The 20,488-nt window shown below is 40.2% G+C and overlaps 1 protein-coding gene across 11 annotated transcripts in view; it reads right to left on the bottom strand.

The window, feature by feature from the left end:
• CSNK1G3 (casein kinase 1 gamma 3) overlaps positions 1-17,257 on the bottom strand; it is a 70,477-nt gene extending 53,220 nt beyond the window's left edge. For 4 of the 11 annotated variants that reach the window (XM_037373346.1, XM_037373344.1, XM_037373347.1 and 1 more), the window contains exons 1-2: positions 16,935-17,253; positions 1,140-1,209 (exon numbers count right to left, since the gene is read on the bottom strand). The gene's annotated coding sequence lies outside the window, so the exon portion shown is untranslated. Of the gene's footprint in view, positions 1-1,139; positions 1,210-16,934 lie in introns of all 11 variants that reach the window. The other 7 variants (XM_037373349.1, XM_037373351.1, XM_037373352.1 and 4 more) reach the window with 6 other exon arrangements.
• Positions 17,258-20,488: the final 3,231 nt, after the last annotated feature.

The following is a 20,488-nucleotide window of genomic DNA, read 5'->3' as shown; positions in this document are numbered from 1 at the left end:
CAGTGCTTGAAGCATCTCCTCCCCTGACCTTGGTGACTGCAGGGCTGTTTCTCTCACAGCTGTTGCACAGTTTTGTTTTTTTCCTCTTTCTTAAATACTTTTTTCCTCACAGGCAAAACCATCTTCATTGCTGCGCTCAGCTGTGCCCCACTGTACATACAGCACAGGGCAGCCCTGACCTTTCCTCACAGGGTCCCCTGCAGCCCAGTCCCTTTTCCAGCACCTGGGCACAGACACCTAGTGCATTTACAAAAAACTCATGTCTTTCAAATTTGTGACATTCCAAACATCACAGGTGAGTAACTGCTTTTTTAGAGTAGCAAGTGCTTCCAGAAGAAGGGGCCTATCACACACTTTTCAATTTAAGAAGCCACTGCTTCTGATGTGTCCACACACAGAATCACCACAAGCTGTTTGTGATACCATTTTTGAAAACTGACAGCACAGTAAGAGAACAGGTAAGTTACAATGAATTCAAGGGATAAAGACAGGCTTGAGTATAAGCTTCAGTATTTATCAAGTAGACTAATTTTCTAAATGGTACTAGAATTTTGTAAACAAATCACAAAGCAGGGAAAAACAATAAACCCCAATGAAATATTTTGCATATGTAAAATAGTAAAACTGATTACTGAATTCCTTATGAGAAAACATTTTATCCGGTTTCAGTAAAACACAGTAAAGCATTACTGAAAGTTAAGGAAACAATGCATGAAATCAAAGACATTATTAACAACTTACATTTCATTTTCCGAAAGTGCATCTATTACATTGACAAATTTATTTTACCGTAGCTTACTCCCTTCCCTCTTCTGCTGTCGAGCCAACAGATGTTCCAGTTACATTATGGGTATGCTTTTTTATAGAAACTGAAATCAGCACCTTTTATCAGATTCCTGCTAGACAAACATCACAAGCCCTGTACATTTTTCACAAGTTACATGTCAGAATGAAGACACACAAGCATTCCTTTTTCTCCAGGACACAAGTGTTCTCTTACAACATTCTATAAAAAATAATCTGGAGCTAATCTGAAATAAGGACAGTACTTCCTTCATATTCAAGTCCCTGTATATTTTATGAAGTATTCACCTTAGAAATACAAAAGGCATTTGTGGGTTTTTTTATTTCACACTTACCTATGAGAGTTACACTGTTGATAGCAGTATCTTTTCTTCACCATAATGCTTACATTCTAGAGGAAAAGCACTAAAAAGCAAAGATACATACATATGTAGTATTTGCAATTACTTGGCATGCAAAAACTTCTGATACAGAATGCAAGTAAATTTCAAGTTATGGTATTGCATTAGTGTTCCTAGACTGTTAAAGAAGACCCAGAAGATTTTTTTCAAAGACTCAACATAATTTGTAGGGCTTACAAGTCAGATGCTATTTAAAAGTCTGTATCATCTAAAGGGAAAACCACCACATACAGTGTAAGCATTCCAAATGATTTGTGCAATCTTTTCTTGCTATGTGCTAGTTATATGGACTATACTCTCCCCACCTGCAATCTGCCTGAAAAGTGTGCCATCTTTGCCCTCATCATAGCTTGATTTTCTATTTAGTTTTCATTTTTCATTGTTGCCTACATAAATGAGCACACTTGACCCATAAGCTCCAGGCAGACATCACTGAATATTCTTAGGATTCAAATAAGCATTCTTGCTCAAAAAATATATGATTTTAGTATAATGGCAAGCACCAAGACAACAGTGCAATGTCATAGGAGTGAAGTGACTCTATGTTAACATATGAAGAAAAGACAAAGGAAGCTATGAAAAAAGTATTACATATCAGGAAAAGTAATTAGACTTTAATTAGAAATTAGATCTATAATCCACATAGATTGATTGAGGTGAAATGAGACTGGAAGACCTGTAAGAAAGCAGAGTAACTGAGATGCAAGACTAACATCAGCTAACAGAGGTTTTATTTATTTGATGGAATTTAATAGACATTCCCATGCACTACAAAGAGACTGCCTGAAAGGCAAGGAGAGGAGTGGTGAAGACAATAGCTAGATACATGTTTCAATTGACTGACAGCAGTCACACAGCTAACACCTGCAGAAGAGTAAAAGGAATCTCACACTCAGTTTTAGAAACAAATTAAAATTGATGACGAAAGATAGCCAGGCCACTGGTCCACATCAATGCCTGACGCAAATACAGGACATACAGTCAAATTAACCAAATATAAGCTTAACTACAAGACTATGTAATATCACCCCAAGAACAAAATCTTAATTTACAATGAAGCAGCACATGAGGGTAACTGCATTTGTTGGGTCCATACAAAACTATTTATTTCTGCCAGTACGGGCTTTACCAGATTTGGTGCAAGAAGTCCAAGGCTAAACTTACTAGTTTGGATTCACCAGCACTGGTATGGCTAAACTGCTAGCTCTGGAACTACTGTAATTACACCCAGCTCAGAAGGGTTTGCTCAGTTCTCTGCTCCATTAAATGCACATGCTATAATGCACCTACATGCATTACCACTTCCAAACTTTTGTGTACTTGACCTCACAGCTTCAGTAACATACCTTCCACATTATAATAGGTGATTAAATTCTTCAACAAAGCAAAAGCAAGGTCTAAAGGAACCATTCCCTAGAGACCTCTACTGTCTAAAATTAGATGAACAATTCTGTGATATTTGAAGAGGGCAGACAGAACTATTTCCTTGAAGAGACATTTATACTCCACAGAATATGTAGATTAATGATTTGCACACAAAGCGTGCTTACTTAGTAGACAAGGAGATTCCAACTTGGAAACTCCGAGCCTGTTTAAGTGTCTGTTTTACATTCTCCACTGCATAAAATTCTACAAGAGAGAAAGTGAATGAGTTTTAATGGAACCATACAGGTATGTAAACAAAAATGATCCTTCAGTTCATGACTATGCTCAAATTTATGCTTTATTTAAATTCATGTTGTACAATTCTGACAAACTCAGAACACTAAAAACTCCCCAAGAATATATACAGAATTAGACATACAGAAATTAAAATTAAAATCTCACTTCTAAATTAATTCACTCTGGGAAAATTTCAGTAATTTTTCTTATAACAAGCAGATTATTATCTCTGACTAATTTATAATTGAGTATTTGCCTACACATCTAAATAAAAGTGTTTGAAGGCAGTTTGTTTGAAAAACACTGGTGTATTATACACATGTGGCTCTATTCTGTCTTCTGATCCACGATACACTCAGTATATTCAATAGCTTTGCTGCTATTGGTCCAAGTTCACACATTACCCCCAAAAAATGCATTACATACTAAGTAAGCCTATGCTGCTACAGAAGAAGCAAAACAATCTTTACTGAAACCTACACTGGACAAATGTGCCTTTAAATCATATTAATCTGTTCCTGATTGATCCGGTATTCAAAACCTAATAGAGCCACGCCACACCAGCTGTAAGAAAAAAGGATACTTACACAAGGCCACAAAAATTTGATCAAATCTTCTAATCACATTCATATTAAAGTTCTCAATCTTCAAGGGCCCCAGAAACTACCAATGTTCACACACACACTCTCAAAACACACTTTCTTTCACATCTACTGGTGAAAAAAAAAAATCTCAAAGCCCCAGCTGGGCTGGCAATTCCAAAGCACTGTTGAGTGTCATTGTCACAGAAGTATTTGTAATTTCTTGCACAGCCACACTCAAGTAAGAACATCCCATTCGAAGTCTGCTATGGGGTCAAAATCAAGCTATTGCCAGAAAGAGACAGACTGCTAAAATTCAAATCCTAATACAGGGATTGGCACAGAGGAAGAAGTGACACCTACACAACATTTTTGATATCCCCAAATTAGAGAGAGATATATCTACACATCTCTCTAAGTATCAGTTAGATTCGTCTCAATTGGCACTACCAAACACCATATGCCACATCACAAGAACCCTACTCAGCAGCAATGAAGAACTTCTAGAACCCTATATAAGGCAGGGTAAAGACTAACTCGTTCAAGCACCATCTTTATTCATACATCTCTCAAATGGTTGAGCCTGCAGCAGCAGCACTTTAATTACATGCAAGTTTACATATTCCAGGGTGTATGTCATAACACTCATATCCAAATGTGCAAGTCACCTTTAAAATAAAAGCTTACTAGCGACTAATTTTTTTCATGTTCTAGATTTACTATTAAATAAACGTATTAAGACAATGTTAAAGCTGCTAAATGAAACATTCCACTGGACAGAAGTGACAAAGTTAAATGAAACATGAATCCATGTTTCATAACTGCTCCCTTAAGTATCATACGCATTACCTTTCGGAGTTTAATTACAAGATCCTGTATCACTGCTAGCATCAGTATACTAACATTTTTCTCTAGTTTCACAAAAAACTAGCAGCTAGTTTAGTTCTAGCTAATTTCAGGAAAACTAGTAGCACAAGAGCTAGGGAGGAAAAGATTCTATGAAACAAAAGGAAAGATGGCAAAGAAGCACCTCTGGTTTAAGTACAAGGCATTTAAAAATTTATCCAGGCTTACACCATTTTCATACATCTTCAGATTTTCTCACTCCTCAAGCTTCTTACATACTTCTGTTCAAGGTCTCAGGTTTTGGCACCGATTAATCTAGCAGCAAAGCTTCTCTTCACGTGTTCTAGAAGAGTGCAGACAAAGTTTATTGCCTCTGCCACAGATTTCCAAGAACCTTCCTCTGAGATGACTCAGTTTTTATGGAATATCTCACTGTCTAAGCAGCCCTTATTTCAGGCTGAGAAGAGTCACATTCAACCTCCAACATTCATTTGAATGCCACAGATAGTTTGGACCACAGATAAAGTAACACTATTTTTTTCAGCACAACTCCTTTAAAAGTAATTTTAACGCTAGAAAAACTGCAATTCATACTACAAATCTGAATCAAGCTCAGAACGAGAGCTTCTTTGTGAGGTAATCGATACACAATTCAAATACCTAATCAACTATTTCTGGTACTGTTGTACGCTGTTTTTTCCAGACTAGCTCCATGACAACTGCATCGTTTTCATATGCATGTCTCCATGCAACAGAGGACACTTGTGAAAATTTCAAATCCAAAGTAAAGGGTTGACAATTGAAGAGTCCTTGAAAGTTTAGAACAGTAGTTTCTAGCCTCAAAAAACTCCTGGGGTAGAATTTGAATTGGAATATTCTCTAAATATATATATACGATCTTGTAATATTCATGGTTCACTTGAAATGAAAAATAAATCCACTTTAGTCATTACATATTATTTTCAATTTAGTCCAAAGACAGAAATTCAAATCTTCACGATCTTGATGTAACCCAAAAGTAGTTACTATTCTAAGAATTCATAATACAAATAAACGTCTATAGCCTTATTTTTCATACAAATAGGTACTTGTAATACTATTATCCCACCACTTTGATGGCTGTTTCCTTTTATCACTAATTTGAGCTTGAAAAGAAAAATGCTTTCATATACAAACTCCAAAAACAGATGTTAAAAGACATAACCCATCTGATTTTTACTTCAGAGTACTTCATCATTTTCCAATTTTAAAAGCAGAAAAAAAGCAAAACCATTAGCATAGTTAAAACCATAGACAAAATTAGTGGTGAAACGTTCACCACCTAGAACTTCCACAGATGCTGCATACTCATGACATCAGTTTTGAAAAACAAAATAAAAACCAATTCCAAACAAATTTCTTCTGACAATTTTTTCTCTTCAGCTATCAATAATCTGTACTGAAATTGCTCACTACTGTATCATTTCCCATTTCTTTGGTGTTCTCTAAATCTAACCTCAATATAATGAGAACCTGCTCATCAGTAACTCATTTTGTTCACACAACGTAATCTACTTGATATACATGGGGCATTTCAGTCTTAAGTTTTGCAAGTGTAACAGCCTAATTTTCTAGGTTTTTTTTTAAATCCTTTAACACACAAAACAAAATACAGCTTGGCGTTATCTGCTCAAGATTCATCATACTTTCAGATGTCAGTTAATTCATCTAAGAACATTTTATTCTCCCATTGCTTAGGTACTTACAATTCTGACATCAGTTAGGTGAACAACTACCTTGGAAGCACTGTAAAAAGAACACGCAAATCCTCTGAAGCAACACTATTCTTCCCCCCCCCCCCCCCCCAAAAAAAAATAAAACCCAAAACCACACACTACAACAAAACCATTCTGTATATATGAACTAATCCAAGAAACAAGGATGAACTTTTTCAGGTTTGCCTAAGATGCACCCAAATCAGATCTTCAGCAGTATCCACATCCATGCCACCAAAAATCACTGTTAGTGTTTCCCAGCCATCTTGTCTTTCAAAATAGTGAAGACCAGATCCCGTATTTGCTACATTTATTCCACAACGAGTATGTATGCAATATATGAGTTGGAAATTCTTCCTAGTGTTTCAGCAGCAAAGAGGGAAAATGAGCAAAGCAACCACTACTTCTCCATCACATGCAGATCAAACTCTTCACTCTGCAGAACATACACATTTAAGTACTCACGTACAATATCCTGATTTCAAAAGCAAATTATATCTCCTTATAACAGATCATCCAGGAACTCAGCTTTGCAATTTGCTTCTCAGTACATGGCCTCTGAACATTTTTATTTTGATTTGTGCTCTTCAGCACTCCAAGGCAAACTAACAGATCACAAGTGCACTTAAATTTTATTTGCATTACCTGCACTTCCAACAACGTTGTCTTTCTATCTCAAGTACATTCTGCATTACACTTCTGCCTTTTCTACTTACAAGTCTAAGCTTTCCACAGATTCTTATTTTCTACTACTACCTCTAAGTACTGTTCAGAGCGCATGCAGCCTTTTCTGCTTCTGCCTTCTGTAATATCAACCCATTCCAGATTGCAAAGCCAAACAACAGAATTGATGAATGCTGGCAAGCAAATGAGATTATCAGCATTCCCAAAAATTATGATTTTAAAAAAACTTGTTCTTTTACAGATTTGTAAGATTCTCACCTGTGGGAAAATCACTTGTGAGGGAATTAAGAGAAAACTGGAACCTAACAGAAGCACAGTGTTACAAAAAGCTTTTTACAGTAAAATACATCCATCACTTTCAGGATGCTTGGCATGCATTGAATCTACTTTACCACAGCTCCCTAAGCAACACACCCTGCCATCCCAGCACCTACTGATAGGAGTAACGGAGGGTGGAGCCGAGTGGAGACCCCATGGCCAGTGGTACTCTGTGGTACTCCCTGCAGGAAGGGGGACCTGACAGTCTGACAAACTGCATAGCAGTTGTCATATAAAGTATACACAAGATTATGTCCACCGCTGAGCTGACCACTGTGGCAAAATTACTTTCCTCAAGACGAAATAATCTCATGGTAATACTAACACACACCTCCATCCTAAAGTTAACTGCCTCCAAGGTAATCTTGCTGGGTATGTGATCGCAATCAGTTACAGAAGCTTGTATGGATAGAGTCTCTCAAGCTCCACCTAAACGTAAAGAAAATTGACTTCTCCTGGACCAAAATAGATCTGAAATGGGGCAACTGTTGTCTAAACTCCCAAAATATCACATTTTGATTTAGTGTCATAAGGTTAGGTCAAGATTACCCACCTTCTAAAGCTTCAGGTTCTGGCTGACGAACTAGTAAGGTGTCATGACCCCCATACGTTAACAGAAACTTCGTTAAAAGTAGGACAAAGGTAATTGTGGTAGTAGGAGACTGCAACCTACAATCAAACAGCCCTCCCAAAAGAGGGCAAAACCCCACTCAAAACTTTAGTGGTATCTGAGGATGCATACTAATTTACACTGAAAGCAAGAAACTTAATCATACACAGGATTCATTTAATGAATATGCTATGTACTATGAAGTATAAAAATAGGACAGATGAGCAGAGAAGTTAGGGAAGACTCCATCCTAACTTCTGGGACCAGTCAACAGGCTTAACCTGTCTTCTCCCCACCTCAAGGACCCCTTTTGGGGGAAAACCTTATTCTAGGACTAACTCATGCTACTGTTAAGTGTATTGTTTTAAGCTTGTTCTGCAGTCACTGTTATTATCACTGGTGATGTTTGAACCTTACTGTCACAAACTTGTATTTTGTATAAAATCTTCAGCTGAAGTTTGTATAACTCTGGAGATCCGAGGAGTTCTTGTAAGGAACATGACTCGGTGATACCACCAACAGGAGTGCCCAAATAGGTCAGTCGAATCACCCTGATACAGTGGGCTGTCAAAACACAGTCAGGTGGCTGACAGACTGGTCAGGCACAGGGGGCTTGTCTTGCTTGGGAAACTGACAGGCTGACCAAATATAAAGGGTTCAAGGAAAGCCCCTTCTTAAAGTGACATCCCCATAAAACATGAAGTTTTATGTAACTGAATTCAAAGTCTACATACAAACAGGCTCAGTCCAAACACATACAAAGGGAGATTGACTCTAAGCAGCCTAACTTAAAGTGTACGAGTGGCTCTCATGAATAAAAATTCACACAGCTAAGCTTTCTAAAAAGTCAGGTTTTCCTATCAAGTTATATATATATATATAAAAATAAAATCCAGAATTACATTTCCCTCTTACAGCATCAGCTGCCACACATTATTTTCAATGAACATAATTAGGCCAACATTCCAGAATGAGCTTTTCTATTTGCACATATTTCCCTAGGGATATTTCATCAGCAAACCACATATGGCCCCATACAATCCTTTTTTAATATGCAAAATCTAACAGAAAAATGGCTTTATTAACACATTTAATAAAATCTTCCTCTGTACAAGAGCTGACCAAAAAAATACACCTTATCTGTATTGAAGCTTGCTTAAAAAGTCTGTTCTAGTTAAGCTACTGTAATTTTTTTTTACCAAGGTTTAAAGTCACATGAATAAGTCTGATGGCTATCAATTCTGCACATTTAATTTTGTCATTTGAAAGACTACTGTCTAACCAACAATAATGCAGCCTTTTCCACCACCCAATTGCCCATTCTGGTCAAAATACTACAACAACAGAAGACATGTACAATACTCAGGGTCACCTTAACTCAATACAATTTTTCTGCAAATGAGAGACAACTAACTATGTAACAATTAAGATGCCCATGCAATCTCTTCATCTCTGTGAACTTAAAATGGTGGTGAGACACTGCAACAGGCTGCACAGACAGGCCGAGGATGCCCCATCCCTGGAAGTGTTCAAGGCCAGGCTGGATGGGGCTTTGATCAACCTGGTCTGGAAGAAGGTGTCCCTGCCCATGGCGGGGGATTGGAACTAGATGATTTTCAAAGGTCCCCTCCAACCCAAACCCTTCTATGATTGTATGATCAACTGAAGACTGCTATTTTGTGTTCAGTGCATAAACATTTATTTTCTCACTGACCTAGAAGAAAAATTTGGCCCTAATCCACAAACCACCCTTCATTATAGGCTTTCACCACAAAATTCCACCAACTTCATGTTAGGATTCCATGCAAGTGAATGCATTTACTTGGTTAAAATGTTTATGCATTTCTCCTTCTTGCAGGATCATGCAAGACCCATCATACAATCATTTTAGAGTAACAGCTGAAAGTCAGTTTTCAGAAAGGAGTGTTATAAAGCCAGCAATAATTTTTAACATCAAATAATGATAGTATTCAAGCTCATTTACTAAAGAGCAGAGAAAGGAGGTACCCGATGGTTAAACAGTATTCCCGAAATTTGTTTTTTCACTTTTCCAACACCACCCCCACATACACTTAAATGGGCTATATTGTACACAGCTGATGGAAAGCTAATGCTGCGCTAGCTAATGCTACATAATGGATGCTTCAGTTTTCTACATAAAGCATTGTACCATCAGCACTCAACTGTTATCGCAGAACAGCTGAAATGTACAGATTAGCTTAAAGCTAGGCTAAAGAAACTGGAAAGTTGAATACATCTGAAAGTTAGAAAACAAAGCAAGGACACCATTATATTTCATGTAACACCGTAACTGTCTGAAGACAAAACTAAGCACAATGCTGAAGCACTCCAGTGCTATGTAGCAAAACACATTTTCTAGGAGTCAAATACACTAATTCTGTTTTCAGATTAGAACTTGGATAGGATAAAGTACACTCTGTGCTCTAGCATTCCACTGTAATTGTGATAAGCAATTTTCAAAATGAAAACTCTAATTCAAGACCAATTCCTCCTCACCCTTATCCTTAATTACACCATCAGATTCTACTGTGCGACTTACAGGGGAGCCAAATTCAAGTTAAATTATTTTAACTCAGGAAAATTCTTCACCATCAGACATTAACTACTGTGCTGGACTCCCGAAAAACAAGTCCAGAAAAGAAGACATCACACACTCATGCCTGACAGATCATTATTTGATCCTGTAAGGCAGACACCTATTACCAGTAGCATTGAGCATTATTCCTTTTTATGATGCCAGACCTCCAGAGGTCAGTATTTAAGTTTCACAGGCTTTGACAACACAGAACTATTGAGAATGTTTTAGTACCTCTGCCTTTCCTCATTCTGACCTTAACAAAATTAATTTGCCCTCTCCCACTGTTCTTGAATCACTTAGGGATTTTTTTCCCTCCTATAGCTCTCCTACTTTAGTACAACTATAACTGTACTAGATTGCAGCTCAAAGCATGCTCTTCTGTATGTGCACCAATACATGCACTGGGATCTAAAACATGGGAAATACTCCTTTGTCCCACAGCTCAGACAAAGCACAAGTCACAGCCCTAGTCACCCATTTGCTATTGAAGTCATGTTCTTCCTCCTATTCCTGGGTAGGAGCAAATAAAATGCAGAAATCACAAGCTGGAAAGCCACTTTCTGTTAAATTCCAGTATCTGACAGCACAGCTATCTCCCATCATCATGATGCAGGTTCCGTAGAAGTTTTGATGCATTCATGCAGCCCAGACTTGAACACAGAACTTAATTTTTGTAGAATGTCTTCCAAACTATCAGCTGTTAGACTGTTATAGCTGGTGTTTCCAAGGGCCTTAGACCTCAGCAAAACTTAACTAGGCAAACAATGAAGAGACTGATCAACCAACCTACCGTAACTCTAGTACATCCTTTAAATTAACAATACCAGAACTTAACAGCAAGTTGGTTAGGTGAGAGTTTCATTTGCGTTTTGTTTGTTCCTTTTTCTCCCCCCCACACTGGTAGGTCTTTCCCTATGTTTATTTTCCAAATCAGCCAAGTGGTTTAAACCAAACCAACCTCATTTCTGCCTGAGGCAGAAACTAGCATGAAAGACTTCAGACTTGACAATGTTTTTGCCACTGAAAGTACACAAGCTTAGAACAGATGTTAACCATTTATGTTCCTGCCCACTCTGCACATAAGGAAAGGGATAACCTGCAGTACAGGAAGTAACTTCAGAGTAAGTTTTGCAGCTATGAGTGTTAAGGTTTTCTGACAAACTACACTGTAATCAAATTATTCTGCTGTTTTAATAGCGTCCACAAATTAGACAGGTACCTTCTACAGCAATGAATTTCAAGTACTTTACTATCAGATATACTTGAATCTCCTCCCTCACATGCATGGCTTCCACTGCAATGTCTATCTAAAATGTCTTCATTAAAATGAAACTACAGCATTATATTCTAAAAAAGGCTGTATAGTTTTCTTTTTGCTTTGTAAATTTAACATGGAATAAAATATTATAGATTAGAAAGCCTTAGACACCACAATTAGAATCATGCTTGTCACCATCATATTGAACATGTAAGATTCATAGTGACATGAATTTAAAGAAAAATATTAGCCACAATTAAGATCTTAAATTCATCATTTGTCTTATAAAATGTACTTAACCAATGACTTCCTGTGAAACTCAGTGGAAAAAGCAAGACTCCCAAAGTTTTATACAAAACCAAGCAATACTGAGTATGAAATCATCTGGTGTAAATGAGAAGTTCTGAAAACAAACCAACCTGTTACGCTACTGGCATAAATTTTGCCAAGGTCTGATGGCTGTTAACTAACTACACTAATCTTACTTTAAAACAAAATTCTCACACACTAAAATGAGAAAGTGTCAGTGTCTTGACGCAAGCACTATGTAGTAAACTCTTAACTTACTGCTTAGGGAGACTAAAATAGATTCAGATTAAGCAAATTGTTCCTCAGACAAAAACATTAGCTAAGCTTAGCACTCTACAGATTAGTATTCAATGCCCACACATCCTCACTGCAGTAACTTCAGCTTGTGGGACATGTTTCACATTTCCACAGTATTCCCAGGCCTCCCTCTCTTACATCTTGAGCTCTCCTTGTTGCAAAACCCCTAGTTTCTTCCCAGAGTAAAAAAACCTTACCTTCACTTCTCACTTAAAGAAGAGAGAGGTTCTGTTGGTTGCCCAGTACTACAAGTTGCAAGCCAAACAGCTCTCGGGCTACTACCACACAGAATAGATAATGTCCTTCCTTCACCGGGGATAGTAAACAAATATGTACTCTCTATATACTGCGTTTTATAAAGCTTTAGGAGCCTATCTTCAGTGGCATAAAGAATTAAGCTTGGTTAAAATTACCCAGCAAGTCCCACATTTGTATAGGCAACAGATGAGAGAACTAAAGACCAAAAATACCATATTGCCTTTAAAAACGGACTCCTAAAAGCAAACATTAAAAAAAATTATTTCTGGAAGGCAAAGACATTTATCTCTCGGTCTGGCAAATGCTTAGGAACCAATTTAGCCATTCTGTCTTCCTGTTCCCTGCTGGTAAACTTCTTCTCTGCCCATTTACTGTTACCTGTAAATTCAAGCTTCACTCTTTGTTATCTCTCCAGATTTAGGATGCCTCAGCCTATTGGCAGCAAATGCTAAGCCAAAGTAAAAACTTTCATAACCTCATACATTGAGCAACCTGTTTGTGGCATACTGTAAGACATGAATGAATAGCAATTGTTTGAGGCAATCTTCCACAGAAAGAGAAAGGAAGAATGTCTTACACTGAACTTTGTTTTCAGAAGCCAGTGCTTGCAAGGCACAAATAAGAAAATGGCCTTAGACCACTTGTGTCCCTGACTGCAATCTCTACAATAATACTTCATCTTTTCAAGATTATATTATACAGAATTTAAGATACCTGTATTAATATAGATGTTATCTACATTTAAACTCACATCATTAGTATCTGAAATTAATTATGTACTTCGTTTTAAGCTAGTGGTACTCTAAAGCAACACTGAATACCTTTATAAGATTGGTTTATACCACTACATTTAAAAGCTGTTGAAACGAAATCTTTCATGTCTTTACACATAGAAATGTAGCCCACTTCACTGAAGTCCTAATATAAAGGCGTAAAACGGAAAGTGTTTAGTGCCTTAAATACAGAGAGGTATTCAAGAGATTTTTCTTTAGGTAACAATACAATTTTTAAATAGTATTTTCTTTTAGGCTGCAAAGGTATGTCCTACCCTACCTACTAAATCATGAGTTCCATCATCGTAAAAGTAACCTGCCTAGAAGACTGTACTTTAAAGCACAACAGCTTTCTTAAAATGTATGCTAGTGTTTCACACACAGATATACTGAAAACCACCAAATAAAGGAACAAACAGGAGTGAGAACAGTGGATGAGGGGTAATTACAGTGAAATGTGTTCAAACAAAAATGCTCTATGCAACAGGTGCAGTAAAATGCAGTTCAATAAACATTCTAGGAGAATGCACCAGTAAACACTTTTGTAATATTCTGGAAGTGCTGCATATTTAATATTTAAAAGTATTCTCTGCACCTTTTCTTGGAAAGAATCCTCTTATTCATTTAAACTAACAAACATTATCATCTCTTGAACATTGGAACTAAATATGTGAGCTAAATGCAATCAAAATGGTCTATATTTTTGAGCATAGCTGATTATTACTTACAAGTTTCAGAACTTCCTTCAAAAGCAGTGCCTCCAGAAAGCTCTGGAAGTAACCAAAATCCTAACCAATTCTACAGCACGGTCTGGTATATAATGTCTCCTCTTGCACATTCTCCCTATGCTGAAGAGGGACCATTAGATTTTAAGTGGCTTACCTAAGGTCACTGGGAGGGACACATGTTCCTATCACTGTCTTTATCAGCGATCTAAACCTTGCTTTTAATTACTTTCTTACTAGTCTCCTTTTATTTATGCAACTATTCAGCTTAAAACACACACACTTTTCTTCACTGAACTATTTCAGCTGTGGCCCACAAACTCCTGGAGCCCTGATAACCATGTCTAGGAGGCTTCTTAGAAAAAGCAGCTCAGCAGCAGCAGGCTTGATTTCACTGCATTGGTTCTGCAGCAACATTTAGGAAGCATTAAAATACCTGTATAGTTAAAAAATAATAATACCATAAAGTATACAACAATTGGATAGAAGTTATTTTTTACTTTTTAATACAGATCAGGAAAACAATTACACAGAAGTCTCAAAACACTTTGAAAGAATGTTAAAAACCCAGAAGCAAAGCCAACAGCGTGTTGTGACTCTACACTTTCGTGTACTCTTTCCAGGGTACATTAGTTGCTCCTTGGGAATATACCACACCATCTTCATTGGTAAATAAACTGATTATGATACCTTGGGTTTAAGATCATCTAAACACAGTCCGCTGCTGACAAGCATTGTCCCACTCCTCCACTACGCAGGGTGTCAGCTCTTTTGCCTCTACAACTGCAGGTGGGATTGACTGAGAACTCTTGCAATTAGTTTCCAGTTGAATCAGCTTAAACTGAAGAATCAGCACCACAAACTCCTTTACAACTTTGTTCTTGTTGCAGTTTGTGCATTCTTTTAATTGTGTTATTACTTCTGTGTATGCATGCCATTACAAAACAGTTAAAAGTGACAAGAAAAACCTAAGAACAAGAAGTAGCTGTCAGTTTTGTTTACAACAGACTGTAAAGTACTGTTTAGCTGGCATGACTTATCAAGAAAAGCTACAGAAGTAATTATTAGAGCTGATCAGTACCCTGTTCTTTAAAAAGTTGGTTTTTGTAATTACAAGATACTGGAAAAAAGTAACCACTGCCACTTCACTATTCCTCACACTTGACTTATTGTTGTCTCAAAGTCATAACTAAAATAAATTCATCTTAAACACCAGTAGACTTCCTAATATTAAAACACAGTTTTAAGACAAAAGTAAATGTTACAAATACATTTTACTGATACTTACATCACAATACAATCAGCAGTCACTACTAAAGTACAGTATTTTCACAGGCCAGACAGATGCAGTTGGGACACTAAGTTTCCATACACTGCATCAGCTTTAAAAAAATGTATTTAATCTAGTTATGAGACTATTAAAAGTGAAAAATACCACAGGAAGTAAGTTCAGCCTTTTTAAGTGTACGTAAGTAAACTGGATGACTAAAAACTCTTTTGCAGGTTTAGTGACCTTTCTGGGGTTCAGGGATGAACACCTTTAAAAAAGGTTATTTTAGACAGGGCCTGCAAGTCTTCCAAACAGGCTTAATCTCCCAACAAACTCTGAATCTTTATTACACAGGAAAAAAGCCTACAGAAAGCACATCACTGCATCAGAGCTGGTATTCTAGATTCTGAAATTCTGTAAATGAATTTACATTTTACAAGCAAATACATCTATGTGATTCGGAAGTACAGTAGCAAGATAAAAAGATTCATTTGATAAGCAGAACGTCATTCTCAGCTGATGAACTAGTCTGCTGTTTGCCACATAATTTCTCTATTTCAGGCCAGCACAATAAAATACCACTTATTTCCATTGCAAATACTGTTTTTCACTTGTTGAAACTTCTCTATTCAAAGGAAAGTGACAAAAGGATGTTGAGGTCAGTAGAAGACACATCCTAAAATACAGTTAACAAAGCACTGTCTGTCTCCTCTTTTCCCTCTAAAAGAAAAATTGCATTACTCCTGTCTTGAATTTTAACATCCCAACACAGCTCAGGATAAAATGCATCTATTAGGCATTAATTTGTGTTCAGAAAAGGTGTGAGTGTACAGTGCAGATAAGTTGTTTACCGCTACGCCCAGCAACACACAATACGCTTAACAGTGTGCTTTACTTCCAAGCATACTTAAGATCATGCAAAATAAAGGATAATTTTTCACAGTATAGAACTATAACTACACCTGCACTTACAAAATAACTTACACACAAAACGCATCTTTGATTATATTCCAACAGCTTTTACGCACAGCGCATCACCTTAACACTGAATGTTTGCCCTCCAAATCAACAGGGAAGCCTGAAAATAACCTCTGTAAGTTTCATAGCAGATCACCTGATGCATCACTCAGCGATTTTAACGGGCCAAACTTAAAACCACTGCTCAGAGCGTGTTTGTAAACAACTGCAGAAACAAAACAAAAAAGGGAAAATAAGCACTGGCAGCACAGTTCGCCTCTGAGTACAAACGCACTCACGCAACCTGCGCCCACAGAACAGGAAACCGAGTTTACCCGCTTGTTCCTAGAAAAACAGCTCAGCGCGCGGCGGGACGAAGCACCGCCGCGACCGGCGCTCGCTCAGGAAACCAGGCGCGCCGGAGCAACGCCGCTCCCGGCGGGGGCAGCGCCAGCCTCCGGCCGACGGCTCCTGCCGCCCGGGAGAGCTGCTGCGGGCGGGCGACAGGCTGCCAGCCCCCAGTCGCGTCCCCCCGCCCTGCGCTGCCGGCCCAGCCACGGCCCGCAGCCCCGCGGCGCCTTCCCCCCTCCCGCCCGGCCGGGCGGCGCCGCTCCCCCGAGCCCCCGGCGACCCAACCCACGGGCCGGGGCGCGAGCCCCTCCAACCGCCACCTGCGACCGGCGCCGCGCGCGACCGGTCGTAGGGGGCTCTGCATCCCCCTCCCCCCACCGGGCAGCTGGAGAGAGCCGGTCAAGGCCTCGGCCGAAGGGGGTGCTGCGGCCGCACGCTCGGCACCGCTCCCGGAGCTGGCCGGGCACGGCTACCTACCGGTTCCGCGGAGCGGCCGGAGCTGCTGCGGGTGGCCTGAGGGCGGCCGGATGAGCCGTGCGACAGGGAAGAGACGCGGCGTCCAGCCGGCGGCGATCTGGGCGCTGCTCGCTGACCCTGCCCGGGGAGCTCCGTGAGCGGGCCAGCCGGGGAGGGCACACCCGCAGCGGTGCTCCGAGCCAGAGGGGAAGCGGGGCACGGAGCGGCCGCCCCGCCCCGCAGCGGCAGCAGCCCCGGGCGGGCAGTCCGCGCCTCCGCCCAGATGCCGAGGGAGCGCGCAGGTGGGCGGGGCCTTCACAACTGCGGGGAGAGGAAGAGCGCCCACCTCGCGGCGATCGGCGCCGTTTGGCCCCCGCACGACAAATTGACAGGCCCCGCCGGCCACTCCGGAGACGAGAAGCGAAGGCCAGGCCAAGCGAGGGGGCGGGGCTCGCTGGTGGGCAGAGAAGGTAGCCAATGAGAGGAGGGGCTGGGCGTGGCAGCGTGGGGGGCGGGGTTGAGCCGCCGCGCGAGGCGCTGGTTAGGTTCCCGCTCAGGCGCCCGTTGGCGCTGAGGGGTGAATAAACGGTCAGCCCAGGTCGGGCGGGGTCGGGCAGCGGCGGGCAGCGGCGCCCGAAGGGGTTCCCGGGGCGGGCACGGCGGCTGGATGTGCGTTGGGCACTGGGACGCGCCTGACCGCCGGTGTCCGGCCGCGCCAGCCCCGCTGCTTCCCCTCAAAACTTGGAGATCCGGCTCAAAAGAGGCGGCGGCGGGCTGCTGGCGGCGCGCGGTGAGCCCCTGCCCGCAGCCGCTCACTCCCTCGGCCGCAGTCCCGGTGAGTTGATGCGCTTTGCCGCTGTCCCTAGCAGGGGCAAAAGGTAGCTGCCTAAATAGGGAAGGGCTGCCTTGCAGAGATTGCCGTGTGCCCGGGCGCGGCTCTCAAATCGCAGCCGCGGCGCGCCTGGAAATTCAGCTCCCCTTAACCCTCTGCTGGACAGCAGTCCCCAGGAACGCCAATATCCTTCGACGCCGGACTGCTCACATGTGGCAGTTTCTCAGAAATGCTATTGCCCGTCTTGCGGTCCTCGCATTTGATAGGGATAACACTACTTGTTTCGCCCTGTAGTTACAGGTGGGTGAGGTTACTCGTGCGTTCCCTGCGTATCCGTGCAGGAATCGGGGAAGTAAGAACCCCACTCCTGCTCGGTGGCTGCAAGAACTACCATGTAAATGGCAAAAAATAGTCTTACAACTGCTATATAATCAACTTTATGACAACTGTTTTGCATATAGAGTTTCCTCTCTGTAAAAGATGGTTTCATCAAAGAAAACTGAGTATATACATATATTTGTTCCAATTAGTATTGCAGAGCCCTGCCTGTCAGATACTTAAGCATGCCACTCTTAAAAGCAGTGGAGCAGAGACAAAACCAAGTGTTGCATTACTGTGATTTCAGATTTCTTGTGTAGAATCTGACCCCAAATTTTCTATCAATTTTAATCAGAAATGGACACATTCTCACTAATGCTAATATTGCCTTTCCCAACCTTTTCTGAACAGGCTGTTGTAACCTAAAAAGTGGAGACTTACTTTTTATGTAAAAGCCGTTGGGTATTTTTCCAGTTATGATTTCAAACTTACTAAAAATGCAATTCATTGGCCTTTAGTTCAACCCAACAGATTACTTAATAACCTGTAATTCTAGGATTTAGGTGAAGAACATAAGGCAAAAGTGAAAGATGTCTTCCACATCACAAAATTTTAAACAAAAAGTGCATCTGTTTGGTGTGGTTAGAATTATAGGTAGGTTACAGTGGTGATGAAAGTGTGTAATTGCTAAATGTAAAAAGTGTTTCTACTCTTAATCATTAAGAACAACACAGACATACATGCCGTATGTCAAATACTTAAAATAGGAAAGGAATGCTGCGGCTTCAACTTTATAAGGTTGATGTGGTCTAACCGCAGCCACCAACTAAGCTCCACACAGCTGCGCATTCACACCCCTGCCAGTGGGATGGGGGAGAGAATCAGAAGAGTAAAAGCAAGAAAACTTGTGGGTTGAGGTAAAGACAGTTTAATAGGTAAAGCAAAAGCCACACACACAAGCAAAGCAAAACAAGGAATTCATTCACCACTTCCCATCAGCTGGCAGGTATTCAGCCATCCTCAGAAAAGCCGAGTTCCATCATGCCTAATGGATACTTGGGAAGAGCAATGCGCTAACGCCAAACATCATCTCCCCTTTTCTTCTTGTTTCCCTAGATTTATATGCTGAGCATGACATTATATGGTGTGGAATATCCCTTTGGTCAGTTGGCATCAACTTTCCTGATTGTGTTCCTTCCCAGCTTCTTGTGCACCACCAGCCCACTTGCTGGTGGGATCGTATGAGAAGCAGAAAAGACCTTGACTCTCTATAGGCGCTGCTCAGCAGTAACTAAAACATCCCTGAGTTATCAACACTGGTTTCAGCACAAATCCAAAAAGTTGCCTCATATTAGCTACTATGAAGAAAATTAACTATCCCAGCCCAAACCAGCACAAATGTGATGTACCTTGTAATGGTGCTGTTCAAAGTGAAGGAAAAAGCACTTCCAGTGTTTAATCCTAGCCTGAGTGTTACTGCCTTCACAGAAGACTTTGAAAATTCCTGCACACATAGCAAAATAACAGAGCTTGCCAGATACCATGCCTCTTAACTGCCCAAATATTTTGTTCTTCAAAAGTATCATAAAGTTGACAAGATATTTCATTCCCTGTAAAATTTCAACTTTCATTTTAATATTCATCATTTTGCACTGAGATTTCAACAGCTGTTTCCAGAAGCATATACAATTTCATTTATTCAGTGGTTTTCTGATGAACTTACTCCTTCGTGCCATATTAAAATATTTAATTACTAGACAGTAGTAAATTAAGAACTTGCACTACAATACCCCAAAGGCCTAACTTCTGGCTTTTAAGTATTACAGTTCAGATTTCCCTTAACAACTTCACAGCTCCTCCAGTTTGTTAAGATCTTTGTTCTTCTCATACATGTGGAAGAAATAATCATATGATCCCTCCTTCCATCCAGTGTTTTAAACTCTTATTTGGTTCTAAGTATTTGTCTTCTTTGCACCATCATATGACTTGAACCATTCCAACTCATTCAGAATAATTGCTCTCACTGTGTTATCTGTCACTGTCCTTTCAAACTTCTGCTGTTCAGGATCCTGTAACTTAATCCACCTACCTAAGAAGATCTCAACACCTAAAAATAGAGCTACACAGGCAGTAATACAAGCTGCTGCAGTAAATTAATTCTTTCTTGCCCATCATCCAAATTCTGTTTGACTAACCTTTAGCTTAAGGTTTTTTATTCTAGACTAAGAGTTCGCAGTGTGTGATACAAAAATCACTGCAACATCGTAAACCACAGAGTCATGAGCCAGCACTTGGCCAGCTTTTAGCCCTATGTGGAAAGGCAGTGGAGGGAATCTGTTCCTGGCTGCTGTAAATGTGTGCCTACAAACAAGAGAAAACAAACAACACAAGGTACTTGTCATTTGTTCTAAAGTTCATGCAGTTT

The sequence above is a fragment of the Falco rusticolus genome, chromosome Z, assembly GCF_015220075.1.
Source record: "Falco rusticolus isolate bFalRus1 chromosome Z, bFalRus1.pri, whole genome shotgun sequence".
Lineage (NCBI taxonomy): Eukaryota > Metazoa > Chordata > Aves > Falconiformes > Falconidae > Falco > Falco rusticolus.
This window is presented reverse-complemented; position numbering and strand designations above follow the sequence as displayed.